This window comes from Rutidosis leptorrhynchoides, chromosome 8, assembly GCF_046630445.1.
Source record: "Rutidosis leptorrhynchoides isolate AG116_Rl617_1_P2 chromosome 8, CSIRO_AGI_Rlap_v1, whole genome shotgun sequence".
NCBI classification, from domain to species: domain Eukaryota; kingdom Viridiplantae; phylum Streptophyta; class Magnoliopsida; order Asterales; family Asteraceae; genus Rutidosis; species Rutidosis leptorrhynchoides.
In genome coordinates this window covers 136,517,462-136,533,549 of record NC_092340.1, presented here as the reverse complement: position 1 = coordinate 136,533,549, position 16,088 = coordinate 136,517,462, and the positions used below count along the sequence as shown (strand labels likewise).

The 16,088-nt window shown below is 32.1% G+C and overlaps 1 non-coding gene across 1 annotated transcript; it reads left to right on the top strand.

Moving 5' to 3' along the window:
- The first annotated feature begins 15,732 nt into the window (after positions 1 to 15,732).
- LOC139865191 (small nucleolar RNA R71) lies at positions 15,733 to 15,839 on the top strand. Its single transcript, XR_011764710.1, has one exon. It is a non-coding gene; the product is annotated as a small nucleolar RNA R71 (small nucleolar RNA).
- Positions 15,840 to 16,088: the final 249 nt, after the last annotated feature.

The following is a 16,088-nucleotide window of genomic DNA, read 5'->3' as shown; positions in this document are numbered from 1 at the left end:
TAGGGTAATAGAATGGGCACCGTTAGAAGCTGTAGAATTAGCCGGGCCAATTAGAGAATTACTTACACAGAGGTATGGTAATTCTACTTTTAACGATTGGGTACGTTTATTCAACATGCGTAGACCTGTATATAAAGTATGGTGTGAAGAATTATTGTGTAGTATAGAAATAAATGATCGGTGTATTTTTATGAATTTAAACTAATATAGCGTTAAGCTTTGTGAAAAAGATTCCCTGTGGAACGAACCGGACTTACTAAAAACTACACTACTGTACGATTAGGTACACTGCCTATAAGTGTTGTAGCAAGGTTTAAGTATATCCATTCTCTAAATAAATTAATATCTTGTGTAAAATTGTATCGTATTTAATAGTATTTCCTTGTAAAATTTAATAGTATTTTATACCCCTTAGCTTTGACATCAGGGGTTAAATTCTTTCGGATTTTTAAAATTTTTATCTTAAACACTTGGTTACCATTAAAAATACTAGTAAAGTAGTAGTTGTATTAGAATCTAGTGCTCTCTGATAATAAAGAACAGCCCTAGTCTTATATACTGACTACCCAATTCTAGTAAAATTTTTCAAAATTTTCAATTAAATGAACTCAAAATCATGTTTATACATATTTATGAATGATAAAACTAGGTGTTAACACTGAAATTATTGTTACCTTGGAAAGGACATAAATTGAGAAACAAACCAAAATGTTAGAATTCATTTAAAATGGAATAGAGGACAATAAAAAGGAAAATAAAAGCCAAGTGTGGGAAAATTTAAAAAGATATTTTAAACATATGTCACATATTTCTGTAACAAATAACTGAAAATACTTTTGCTTTGGACTAAACTAAACTGTTTTACCCGATGAAAGAAAAGAAGAGATGGATCTACACGATGAATCAATTCCATCATTAAAAGGAAGTAAAGTCTTCCGAAAAAGAAACGCGCTTCTTGATTTAGGTCAGGAAGTTGTCGTCCAGACCAGCTGTAGGTTGACGAAAAACCTAGAAAAGTCATCACTAAAATCAGCAGGAAATCCACAGACCTCAGCATAAAACAGGGTCGCCAAGTGGTCAGATTTATCCTAACCATGAGAAGGATTTATCTCGTAAAATGGGGGGGCACCGTGCAAATTAGCTGGATAAGACTAATGAATCAGATCCCCAGAAAGGATAATCTCCTTAAAGATCAAAAATCAGCTTTTATGACTGATATTACTCAATCCTTGAGATTGACCTTAAAGATTGAGAATTCAAACTCATGGAATTCAATGATATCTAAACTCGAGCTTGAACGAGAAAATATTTTGATCAAATTATAAACCGATTTATTTTCTGAAAACCCATTTTCAATGCGTTCATTACCTTTGAACGTAAAATCCTAGGAATTCACCTGGAATTCATTAGGTCACCTGAACCAAATTGGGTGTCAACCGTAAGAACGGTGGTTGCATAGCATGGTCAAAGACAGGACCTTGTGCCAGACCGAAAAATTATAAGGGTGAGCTTTACTATTGCTCCTACCAAGGATAGTAATTGCGTCCGACACGTTATAGACCATAATTAAAAGCATGTCAAGGGACATTGCCTTAACAGTTGCTTGTTCAACGCTTTCCTTTACAACCGGACGGTAGTTTATTGAAAGGTAATATACGGAGCAAGTATACTGGACGTGTTGCTTTCCTAATACAAGGTTAGCAAGTGGGTGACACAAAACCGCAAGTTTTGAGCTAAAATTTTCAAATCTGAAACCCACCAAACCCACAAAAATATTTTGCAAACACCGGTGAAGGGTTATTCCGGAAAACTTGTCTAGGGTAAAAAAACTAGATTTAATTTTCAAAAGAACAAATGTTTTCATAAAGATCCAATTTCCTTAATGGATCTAAATTTTATAGTCATGTGGGACTGTAAACCATATCGCTACTACCATTGTTTATACCGCCGTATAGAAATCACTAATGTACAAAGTATGAAGAATAAAGAAGTGATTCTAGTATTTCAAGACTATATTGCTTGAGGACAAGCAACGCTCAAGTGTGGGAATATTTGATAATGCTAAAAACGAACATATATTTCATAGCATTATTCCTCAAGAAAGACAAGCTTTTAGTTGCAATTGTTCTATTTACAAGTAATATTCATTTAAAATAATAAAAGGTGAAGACAAAAGACAGATTCGACGAATTGAAGACGCAAACGACCAAAAAGCTCAAAAGTACAAAATACAATCAAAGAGGTTCCAATTATTGATAAGAAACGTCTCGAAATTACAAGAGTACAAGATTCGAAACGCAAAGTACAAGATATTAAATTATTCGCAAGGACGTTCGAAAATTCGGAACCGGGACATGAGTCAACTCTCAATGCTCGACGCAATGGACTAAAAATTACGAGTCAACTATGCACATAAATATAATATAATATTTAAATAATTCTTAAAATTATTTATATTAAAAATCCGTCGGCAAACAAAGAGCCAAAGCTGGGTGAGCTGTAATTTTAAACTCCGCGAGTTGCGGAGTTTGAAGGCAAAAAATTACGCGACTCGCGGAGTTCACCTGGACTCAAATTCCTATAAAAGCCAACGCAGTTCGACGAGTTTTAATATCCTAAAATCTCTCTTTCTCTATATGTAAATGTAATATATATATATTTTTTAATTTTTATTTTAATTTTAATTATAATTCTAATAATAAGGGTATGTTAGCGAATGTTGTAAGGGTGTAAGTCGAAATTCTGTCCGTGTAACGCTACGCTATTTTTAATCATTGTAAGTTATGTTCAACCTTTTTAATTTAATGTCTCGTAGCTAAGTTATTATTATGCTTATTTAAAACGAAGTAATCATGATGTTGGGCTAATTACTAAAATTGGGTAATTGGGCTTTGTACCATAATTGGGGTTTGGACAAAAGAACGACACTTGTGGAAATTAGACTATGGGCTATTAATGGGCTTTATATTTTTTTAACTAAATGATAGTTTGTTAATGTTAATATAAAGATTTACAATTGGGCGTCCCTATAAATAACCATTTACACTCGATCGGACACGATGGGCAGGGTATTTATATGTACGAATAATCGTTCATTTAACCGGACACGGGAATGGATTAATAGCCACTAGAATTATTAAAACAGGGGTGAAATTATGTACAAGGACACTTGGCCTAATTGATAACAAAGTAATAAAACCTTGTTACAGTTTAAGTTCCCAATTAGTTGGAATATTTGACTTCGGGTATAAGGATAATTTGACGAGGACACTCGCACTTTATATTTATGACTGATGGACTGTTATGGACAAAAACCAGACGAACATATTAAATAATCCAGGACAAAGGACAATTAACCCATGGGCATAAAACTAAAATCAACACGTCAAACATCATGATTACGGAAGTTTAAATAAGCATAATTCTTTTATTTCATATTTAATTTCCTTTATTTTATATTTAATTGAACTTCTAATTATCGCATTTTTATTTATTGTTATTGTATTTAATTGCACTTTTAATTATCGTACTTTTTAATTATCGCAAGTTTATTTTATCGCACTTTTATTATTAGCAATTTCATTATCGTTATTTACTTTACGCTTTAAATTAAGTCTTTTATTTATTTAATATTTTACATTTGGTTTTAACTGCGACTAAAGTTTTAAAATCGACAAACCGGTCATTAAACGGTAAAAACCCCCCTTTATAATAATAATATTACTTATATATATATTTGTATTTTTATGAATTTAAACTAATATAGCGTTAAGCTTTGTGAAAAAGATTCCCTGTGGAACGAACCGGACTTACTAGAAACTACACTACTGTACGATTAGGTACACTGCCTATAAGTGTTGTAGCAAGGTTTAAGTATATCCATTCTCTAAATAAATAAATATCTTGTGTAAAATTGTATCGTATTTAATAGTATTTCCTTGTAAAATTTAATAGTATTTTATACCCCTTAGCTTTGACATCAGGGGTTAAATTCTTTCGGATTTTTAAAATTTTTATCTTAAACACTTGGTTACCATTAAAAATACTAGAAAAGCAGTAGTTGTAATAGAATCTAGTGCTCTCTGATAATAAAGAACAGCCCTAGTCTTATATACTGACTACCCAATTCTAGTAAAATTTTTCATAATTTTTAATTAAATGAACTCAAAATCATGTTTATACATATTTATGAACGATAAAACTAGGTGTTAACACTGAAATTATTGTTACATTGGAAAGGACATAAATTGAGAAACAAACCAAAATGTTAGAATTCTTTTAAAATGGAATAGAGGACAATAAAAAGGAAAATAATAGCCAAGTGTGGGAAAATTTACCAAGATATTTTAAACATATGTCACATATTTCTGTAACAAATAACTGAAAATACTTTTGCTTTGGACTAAACTAAACTGTTTTACCCGATGAAAGAAAAGAAGAGATGGATCTACACGATGAATCAATTCCATCATTAAAAGGAAGTAAAGTCTTCCGAAAAAGAAACGCGCTTCTTGATTTAGGTCAGGAAGTTGTCGTCCAGACCAGCTGTAGGTTGACGAAAAACCTAGAAAAGTCATCACTAAAATCAGCAGGAAATCCACGGACCTCAGCATAAAACAGGGTCGCCAAGTGGTCAGATTTATCCTAACCATGAGAAGGATTTATCTCGTAAAATGGGGGGCACCGTGCAAATTAGCTGGATAAGACTAATGAATCAGATCCCCAGAAAGGATAATCTCCTTAAAGATCAAAAATCAGCTTTTAAGACTGATATTACTCAATCCTTGAGATTGACCTTAAAGATTGAGAATTCAAGCTCATGGAATTCAATGATATCTAAACTCGAGCTTGAACGCGAAAATATTTTGATCAAATTATAAACCGATTTGTTTTCTGAAAACCCATTTTCAATGCGTTCATTACCTTTGAACGTAAAATCCTAGGAATTCACCTGGAATTCATTAGGTCACCTGAACCAAATCGGGTGTCAACCGTAAGAACGGTGGTTGCATAGCATGGTCAAAGACAGGACCTTGTGCCAGACCGAAAAATTATAAGGGTGAGCTTTACTATTGCTCCTACCAAGGATACTAATTGCGTCCGACACGTTATAGACCATAATTAAAAGCATGTCAAGGGACATTGCCTTAACAGTTGCTTGTTCAACGCTTTCCTTTACAACTGGATAGTAGTTTATCGAAAGGTAATATACGGAGCAAGTATACTGGACGTGTTGCTTTCCTAATACAAGGTTAGCAAGTGGGTGACACAAAACCGCAAGTTTTGAGCTAAAATTTTCAAATCTGAAACCCACCAAACCCACAAAAATATTTTGCAAACACCGGTGAAGGGTTATTCCGGAAAACTTATCTAGGGTAAAAAAACTAGATTTAATTTTCAAAAGATCAAATGTTTTCATAAAGATCCAATTTCCTTAATGGATCTAAATTTTATAGTCATGTGGGACTGTAAACCATATCGCTACTACCATTGTTTATACCGCCATATAGAAATCACTGATGTACAAAGTGTGAAGAATAAAGAAGTGATTCTAGTATTTCAAGACTATATTGCTTGAGGACAAGCAACGCTCAAGTGTGGGAATATTTGATAATGCTAAAAAACGAACATATATTTCATAGCATTATTCCTCAAGAAAGACAAGCTTTTAGTTGCAATTGTTCTATTTACAAGTAATATTCGTTTAAAATAATAAAAGGTGAAGACAAAAGACAGATTCGACGAATTGAAGACGCAAACGACCAAAAAGCTCAAAAGTATAAAATACAATCAAAGAGGTTCCAATTATTGATAAGAAACGTCTCGAAATTACAAGAGTACAAGATTCAAAACGCAAAGTACAAGATATTAAATTATTCGCAAGGACGTTCGAAAATCCGGAACCGGGACATGAGTCAACTCTCAACGCTCGACGCAACGGACTAAAAATTACGAGTCAACTATGCACATAAATAAAATATAATATTTAAATAATTCTTAAAATTATTTATATATTATATTTATATTAAAAATCCGTCGGCAAACAAAGAGCCAAAGCTGGGTGAGCTGTAATTTCAAACTTCGCGAGTTACGGATTTTGAAGGCAAAAAATTACTCGACTCGCGGAGTTCACCTGGACTCAAATTCCTATAAAAGCCAACGCAGTTCACCGAGTTTTAATATCCTAAAATCTCTCTTTCTCTATATGTAAACGTAATATATATATATATATATATATATATATATATATATATATATATATATATATATATATATATATATATATATATATATATATATATATATATATATATATATATATATTTTAATTTTAATTTTAATTATAATTCTAATAATAAGGGTATGTTAGAGAATGTTGTAAGGGTGTAAGTTGAAATTCTGTCCGTGTAACGCTATGCTATTTTTAATCATTGTAAGTTATGTTCAACCTTTTTAATTTAATGTCTCGTAGATAAGTTATTATTATGCTTATTTAAAACGAAGTAATCATGATATTGGGCTAATTACTAAAATTGGGTAATTGGGCTTTGTACCATAATTGGGGTTTGGACAAAAGAACGACACTTGTGGAAATTAGACTATGGGCTATTAATGGGCTTTATATCTGTTTAACTAAATGATAGTTTGTTAATGTTAATATAAAGATTTACAATTGGGCGTCCCTATAAATAACCATTTACACTCGATCGGACACGATGGGCGGGGTATTTATATGTACGAATAATCGTTCATTTAACCGGACACGGGAATGGATTAATAGCCACTAGAATTATTAAAACAGGGGTGAAATTATGTACAAGGACACTTGGCATAATTGATAACAAAGTATTAAAACTTTGGGTTACACTCAGTCGACATCCTGGTGTAATTATTAAACAAAGTAATAAAACCTTGTTACAGTTTAAGTCCCCAATTAGTTGGAATATTTGACTTCGGGTATAAGGATAATTTGACGAGGACACTCGCACTTTATATTTATGACTGATGGACTGTTATGGACAAAAACCAGACGGACATATTAAATAATCCAGGACAAAGGACAATTAACCCATGGGCATAAAACTAAAATCAACACGTCAAACATCATGATTACGAAAGTTTAAATAAGCATAATTATTTTATTTCATATTTAATTTCCTTTATTTTATATTTAATTGTACTTCTAATTATCGCATTTTTATTTATTGTTATTGTATTTAATTGCACTTTTAATTATCGTACTTTTTAATTATCGCAAGTTTATTTTATCGCACTTTTATTATTCGCAATTTCATTATCGTTATTTACTTTACGCTTTAAATTAAGTCTTTTATTTATTTAATATTTTACATTTGGTTTTAACTGCGACTAAAGTTTTAAAATCGACAAACCGGTCATTAAACGGTAAAAATCCCCCTTTATAATAATAATATTACTTATATATATATTTGTATTTTTATAAATTAAACTAATATAGCGTTAAGCTTTGATAAAAAGATTTTCCCTGTGGAACGAACCGGACTTACTAAAAACTACACTACTGTACGATTAGGTACACTGCCTATAAGTGTTGTAGCAAGGTTTAAGTATATCCATTCTCTAAATAAATAAATATCTTGTGTAAAATTGAATCGTATTTAATAGTATTTCCTTGTAAAATTTAATAGTATTTTATACCCCTTAGCTTTGACATCATGTATTTTTGGCGCCGCGCCGCTTTTGACTTACTAAAATCTATGTCCTAAAACTAGAATAGCGAGAAATAAGAAAGAAAAAGAGCGCGTCGAAAAAGAAAAAGAAAAGGGTTGAAAAATAAAAGGCGTCGGAAAATAAGAAATAAAAAGAAATGACTTATAAAACTTAAAAACACTCGACAAAGCCAACCTTATTACTATCACTAACTTAAAATTATAATCGCAAATTGAGATTACTAATTGGAATGATAATTGATACATAGGTAAAAGGCGTCTAAAAATATTAAAGCTTACAAGTAAAACTATATCCAAAATGGAAATAACTTAAAAAAAACACTAAAATTTAAAAAGGCGTCGCAAAATTCTAAAGCACTTAAATCTTAGTCTAAAGAAAAGGTACTTAAGGGATTTTACGACAAAGCCTAAAAATCTATAAATAAAAATAACTATGGCAAAAATTAAGTTTAAAACTAAAAAATAGCGAAAAACACAAATATTACGCTAAAACAATTAAAAAGGGAAAAAAATATAAAAATATACTAAAAGTTGTAAAAAGTACAATTTTTATAAAAATATTATTTTTATATTATTTATTTTATAAAACTATTAATTTTAAATTTTAATTAAACTAATTTAACTAAAAATACAAAATAATAAATAAACTAAACTAAATTAATTAAAATAATTAAACCTAATTAGGTTTAAAGTTAATAATAATAATAATTACCCCGTATTAATTGCGATTAGGGTTTCTGGTCACGTGTGTCAGGGCGGCTCCACGAGTCGCGGTTCCATGTGGCAAAAACCTCTGCGAGTCGCGGGGTTCGAAAGTCCAGATGACAGGCTGTTTCGGTTGACACGTTTCGACGATATTATATATTATTATTTTTTTTCTGTTTTTAATTTAATTAAAATATTTATATAAATTTAATAAAACTTATATTTTAAAACCTAAAATAAAAATAGGAATATTTTATAATTTTATAAATAAAACTCTTAAAACTAGATTTATAAATGTTTTTTTTTTCGGTTTTTGATTTTATGTTTTAAATAAAAACAAAATATTTAAATAAAACTTATATTTTTATAAAATAAAAATAAAGAAACTTTATAAAACTTAAATATTTCACAAACTCTTAAAAATATTTATATATTTGTTTTCTTTTTATATTTTCGAATATTTAAAACGTATTTTTAAAAAAGCGTATTTTTTTATATTAGCAAACTAAAAATAAAATTTTTTTTTCTTTTTATTAGCGTTGCGCTTTCGGCGTTTAAGTTCCCCTACAGCGGCGCCAAAAATACTTGATGTCAAAGCTAAGGGGTATAAAATACTATTAAATTTTACAAGGAAATACTATTAAATACGATACAATTTTACACAAGATATTTATTTATTTAGAGAATGGATATACTTAAACCTTGCTACAACACTTATAGGCAGTGTACCTAATCGTACAGTAGTGTAGTTTTTAGTAAGTCCGGTTCGTTCCACAGGGAAAATCTTTTAATCAAAGCTTAACGCTATATTAGTTTAATTTATAAAAATACAAATATATATATAAGTAATATTATTATTATAAAGGGGGTTTTTACCGTTTAATGACCGGTTTGTCGATTTTAAAACTTTAGTCGCAGTTAAAACCAAATGTAAAATATTAAATAAATAAAAGACTTAATTTAAAGCGTAAAGTAAATAACGATAATGAAATTGTGAATAATAAAAGTGCGATAAAATAAACTTGCGATAATTAAAAAGTACGATAATTAAAAGTGCAATTAAATACAATAACAATAAATAAAAATGCGATAATTAGAAGTGCAATTAAATATAAAATAAAGGAAATTAGATATGAAATAAAAGAATTATGCTTATTTAAACTTCCGTAATCATGATGTTTGACGTGTTGATTTTAGTTTTATGCCCATGGGTTAATTGTCCTTTGTCCTGGATTATTTAATATGTCCGTCTGGTTTTTGTCCATAACAGTCCATCAGTCATAAATATAAAGTGCGAGTGTCCTCGTCAAATTATCCTTATACCCGAAGTCAAATATTCCAACTAATTGGGGACTTAAACTGTAACAAGGTTTTATTACTTTGTTTAATAATTACACCAGGATGTCGACTGAGTGTAACCCAAAGTTTTAATACTTTGTTATCAATTATGCCAAGTGTCCTTGTACATAATTTCACCCATGTTTTAATAATTCTAGTGGCTATTAATCCATTCCCGTGTCCGGTTAAATGAAAGATTATTCATACATATAAATACCCCGCCCATCGTGTCCGATCGAGTGTAAATGGTTATTTATAGGGACGCCCAATTGTAAATCTTTATATTAACATTAACAAACTATCATTTAGTTAAACAAATATAAAGCCCATTAATAGCCCATAGTCTAATTTCCACAAGTGTCGTTCTTTTGTCCAAACCCCAATTATGGTACAAAGCCCAATTACCCAATTTTAATATTTTTAGCCCAACATCATGAGTACTTCGGATTAAATAAGCATAATAATAACTTAGCTACGAGACATTAATGTAAAAAGGTTGAACATAACTTACAATGATTAAAAATAGCGTAGCGTTACACGGACAGAATTTTGACTTACACCCTTACAACATTCGCTAACATACCCTTATTATTAGGATTTAAAATTAAAATTAAAATTAAAATATAAATTATATATATATTTACGTATATATTGAGAGAGAGATAGATTATGGATATTAAAACTCGTCGAACTGCGTTGGCTTTTATAGGAATTTGAGTCCAGGTGAACTCCGCGAGTCGCGTAATTTTTTGCCTTCAAACTCCACAACTCGCGGAGTTTGAAATTACAGCTCACCCAGCTTTGGCTCTTTGTTTGCCGACGGATTTTTAATATAAATATAATATATAAATAATTTTAAGAATTATTTAAATATTATATTATATTTATGTGCATAGTTGACTCGTAATTTTTAGTCCGTTGCGTCGAGCGTTGAGAGTTGACTCATGTCCCGATTCCGGATTTTCGAACGTCCATGCGAATAATTTAATATCTTGTACTTTGCGTTTTGAATCTTGTACTCTTGTAATTTCGAGACGTTTCTTATCAATAATTGGAACCTCTTTGATTGTATTTTGTACTTTTGAGCTTTTTGGTCGTTTGCGTCTTCAATTCGTCGAATCTGTCTTTTGTCTTCACCTTTTATTATTTTAAACGAATATTACTTGTAAATAGAACAATTGCAACTAAAAGCTTGTCTTTCTTGAGGAATAATGCTATGAAATATATGTTCGTTTTTAGCATTATCATCAACTTCCATCGGACTATCTATGTAATATTTAACTCTGTGACCATTAACCTTAAATTAAATCCCATTGGAATTTATTAACTCTACTGTTCCGTATGGGAAAACTCTTTTGACTATAAATGGTCCAGACCATCTTGATTTCAATTTTCCAGGAAATAGCTTGAATCGTGAATTGAAAAGAAGAACTCTGTCTCCTTCTTTAAATTCTTTTGAACTTCTGATTCTTTTATCATGCCATTTCTTTGTTCTTTCCTTATAGATTAACGAATTTTCGTATGCTTCTTGTCTTAATTCTTCTAATTCATTTAGTTGACTTAACCGTAGACGTCCGGCTTCATGTAAATCAAGATTACATGTCTTCAAAGCCCAAAATGCTTTGTGTTCAATTTCTACTGGAAGATGACATGCTTTTCCGTAAACGAGTCTGAAAGGTATGGTTCCAATTGGAGTTTTGTAGGCTGTTCTAAAAGTCCAGAGTACATCCTCCAACTTAATGGACCATTCCTTCGGATTTGATCCTACGGTTTTTCCTAGAATACGTTTTAAAGCTCGGTTGGTATTTTCAACTTGTCCACTCGTCTGTGGATGATAAGCGGTGGAGATTTTATGAGTTACTCCATATCTTTTGAGAACTTTCTCAAGTTGATTATTACAAAAATGAGTTCCCCGATCACTTATTAAAGCTTTCGGTGTTCCAAACCTTGCAAAAAGACATTTTAAAAAGTTGACTACAACTCGTGCATCGTTAGTTGGGAGAGCTTGTGCTTCCGCCCATTTAGATACATAATCAATGGCAACGAGAATGTAGAGATTATTATGAGATTTTGAAAATGGACCCATAAAGTCAATACCCCAAATGTCAAATACTTCACATACTTGAATGACATTTTGTGGCATTTCATCACGTTGACTTATTTTTCCGGCCCTTTGACAAGCATCACAGGATTTGTAAAGAAGGTGTGTGTCTTTGTAAATTGTAGGCCAATAGAATCCAGCATCATAAACTTTTCTTGCTATTAGTTGAGGCCCATAATGCCCTCCTGTTGGTCCTGTGTGACAATGGTTTAAGATTTGATTGGCTTCATCTCCGAATACACATCGGCGTATTATTCCATCGGGACAACTTTTAAACAAATGTGGATCTTCCCAGAAATAGTGTTTTATATCACTGAAGAATTTCTTTCATTTTTGGTACGATAATCCTTTTTCAAGGAATCCACATACTAAGTAGTTTGCATAGTCTGCAAACCAAGGAATTTCATTATAATCTATCTTCAATAGATATTCATCAGGAAAGTTGTCGTGTATGGCCGATTCATTTAGAACTTCTAATTCGGGATTTTCAAGACGAGAAAGATGATCAGCGGCGAGATTTTCTGCTCCTCTTTTATCTCGAATTTCAATATCGAACTCTTGTAAGAGTAAGATCCAACGGATTAATCTTGGTTTGGCATCTTGTTTCGAAAATAGGTATCTAAGAGCAGAATGGTCGGTATAGACCACCGTTTTAGCTAGAACGAGATATGAACGAAATTTGTCAAAAGCAAAGACAATAGCAAGGAGTTCTTTTTCAGTAGTTGTGTAATTTGTTTGTGCTCCTTGTAACGTCTTACTAGCATAATATATAGGTTGAAATCATTTTTCAATCCTTTGTCCTAAAACGGCTCCCATTGCAAAATCACTTGCATCGCACATAAGTTCAAATGGTAGATTCCAATTTGGAGTTATCATGATCGGCGCATTAGTGAGTTTTTCTTTAAGAATTTTAAAAGATTTGATACATTCCTCTGAAAAGATGAATGGAGTATCCTTTTCTAGGAGTTTATTCATAGGAGTGGCAATTTTAGAAAAATCTTTTATGAAACGTCGGTAAAAACCGGCATGCCCTAGAAAACTCCTAACTCCTCTAACATTGGTGGGATGTGGAAGTTTAGCAATTACATCTACTTTAGCTCTATCCACTTCAATTCCTTCCTTTGAGATTTTATGACCAAGAACGATGCCTTCTTTAACCATGAAATGGCATTTCTCCCAATTAAGTACTAGATTTAATTGTTCGCATCTAATAAGCATTCGTTCAAGATTAACTAGACATGTTTCAAATGTATATCACCGAAGACTGAAAAGTCATCCATGAAAACTTCCATGCATTCTTCTATCATGTCGTGAAAAATCGCCATCATGCACCTTTGAAAGGTTGCAGAGGCGTTGCAAAGTCCAAATGACATGCGTTTGTAAGCAAAAGTACCATAAGGGCACGTGAAAGTGGTTTTCTCTTGGTCCTCGGGTGCTATTGGAATTTGAAAATATCCGGAAAATCCATCAAGAAAACAATAGTAACTATTTTCGGCTAATCTTTCTAACATTTGATCAATGAAAGGTAAGGGAAAGTGATCTTTTCTGGTGGCGTCATTTAATTTTCTATAATCAATACATACACGCCATCCTATTACAGTCCTAGTAGGAATAAGCTCATTTTTTCTCATTTGTAATTACAGTCATGCCACCCTTCTTAGGCACGCATTGAACTGGGCTTACCCATGGACTATCAGAAATTGGATAAATTAAACCTGCATCAAGCAGTTTAATAATTTCTTTCTTAACTACATCTTGCATATTAGGATTTAGTCTTCGTTGGCGTTGCACATACGTTTTATGACCTTCTTCAATAAGGATTTTATGTGTGCAATACGAAGGACTTATTCCTTTAATATCATGAATCTTCCATGCAATGGCTGGTTTATGAGCTTTCAACACAGAAATGAGTTGAGATTTTTCATTTTCAGTAAGAGAAGACGATATTATTACAGGTAATTCAGATTCACCATGTAAATAAGCGTATTCCAAATGATTTGGAAGTGGCTTTAACTCTAATGTCGGTGGTTCTTCTATCGATGATTTATATCGATATCTGTCTTCTTCTTTTAGCATTTGAATTTATTCTGTTGTAGTGTAGCTAACATTTCAGTTTCATCAATTGGTTCAGTTCCTTCTCCTAAAGAACATTCTCCTGTTCCTTGTAATTCTGGAAATTCTTCTAATAATTCTGCATGTGAATCTATAGTTTGAATATAATAATATGTATCATCTGCAGATTGCGGTTGTTGTATTGCTTTATCAACTGAAAAGGTAACACTCTCATCCTCTATACTTAGGGTCAGTTTCTTACCAAACACGTCTATCATTGCTTTAGCCGTATTTAAGAATGGTCTTCCTAATATGAGAGGAACTTGAGAATCTTCTTCCATATCCAGAACAACAAAATCTACTGGAAATACTAAAGTACCAACTTTAACTAGCATATTCTCCATTATCCCTCTAGGATATTTTATTGATCTATCGGCTAGTTGTATACTTATTCTTGTTGGTTTCAATTCTCCAAGGTCTAGTTTAGCGTATAGTGAATACGGCATTAGATTTATACTAGCACCTAAGTCTGCCAATGATTCTATTGAACTAAGACTACCCAGAAAACATGGAATTGTGAAACCTCCTGGATCGGATAGTTTTTCTGGTATCTTATTCAACAGCACTGCTGAACAATTAGCATTCATAGTAACAGCCGAGAGTTCTTCCATTTTCTTTCTATTTGTGATTAGATCTTTCAAGAATTTAGCATATCTAGGCATTCCTGAAATTACATCAATGAAAGGAAGATTTACATTTATCTGTTTAAACATATCCAAAAATTTGGATTGCTCGGCTTCAAGTTTCTCTTTTTTCATTTTACTCGGGTAAGGAAGTGGTGGTTGGTATGGTTTAACATGAGGTTTAGCCTTAACTGTGTTATCTTCATTAACCTTTTCAACTACCGGTTCTTTTTCCTTTTCTTGATCAGGTTGTGGTTCTTGTGGAGTAGGAATAGCTTCATCAGAAATTACAGGTATTTCAGGTGGTTTAAGTGTTGTACCACTTCTTGTGGTAATGGCTTTAGCTGTTTCATTCCGGGGGTTAGCATTTGTATCACTAGGTAAACTTCTCGGTTTTCTTTCACCTATTAACCTTGCTAGGTTACTCACTTCTTGTTCCAAATTTTGAATAGAAGCTTGTTGATTTCTAAATGCTTGAGCATTTTGTTCATTCATTTGTTTCTGAGATGTGAAAAACTGTGTTTGAGATTCAACTAGCTTCGTCATCATATCTTCTAAATTTGGCTTTTTATCATCGGGTTGTGGTGGTTTGTTTTGAAAATTAGGTCTTTGCTGATTGTAAGTATTGTTGGATACTTGTTGATTACTAGGACCTTGTTGGTTGTTGTATGGAACATTTCGGTTATAATTCTGGTTTTGATTGTAAATTGGTCTTGACGGTTGATAATTATTCTGATAATTATTTCCAGGCCTTTGGTTTATGTATGAAATATTCTCTCTTTGTTCCATTGTTAGCTCAATACTGAGACAATCTTTTGTCAAATGTGGTCCTCCACACTGCTCACAACTAATTCGTATTGAGTGTATATCCTTAGTCATCTTTTCTATTCGTCTCTCGACAGCATCTATCTTTGCAGAAGTGGAATCTAAGTCATGGCTAGAATCGGCTCTAGCTGCTTTAGATGATCTAACGATATCTTTTTCTTGGTGCCACTCATGTGAGTGGGAAGCAGTGTTATCAATAATTTTATAAGCATCAGTTTCGGTTTTCTTCATAATAGAACCACCAGCTGCTATATCGATGTCTTTCCTTGTAGTGATGTCGCATCCTTGGTAGAATATTTGTACTATTTGACAAGTGTCTAAACCATGTTGCGGACATCCTCTCAATAACTTTCCAAATCTTGTCCATGCCTCATATAGAGTTTCATTTGGTTTCTGTGTGAATGTAACAATTTCTCCTTGAAGTCTTACGGCTTTAGATGCCGGAAAGAATTGTTTAAGAAATTTTTCAACTAAAACGTCCCATGTATCGATCGCCCCTTCAGGTAACGATTCCAACCAATCTTTGGCTTCTCCCTTTAAAGTCCAGGGAAATAACATGAGATATATCTGTTCATCCTCCACTTTTCTTATTTTAAATAGTGTGCAGATCCTATTAAAGGTACGAAGATGTTCATTTGGATCTTCCTTCGGCGCACCACTAAATTGGCATTGATT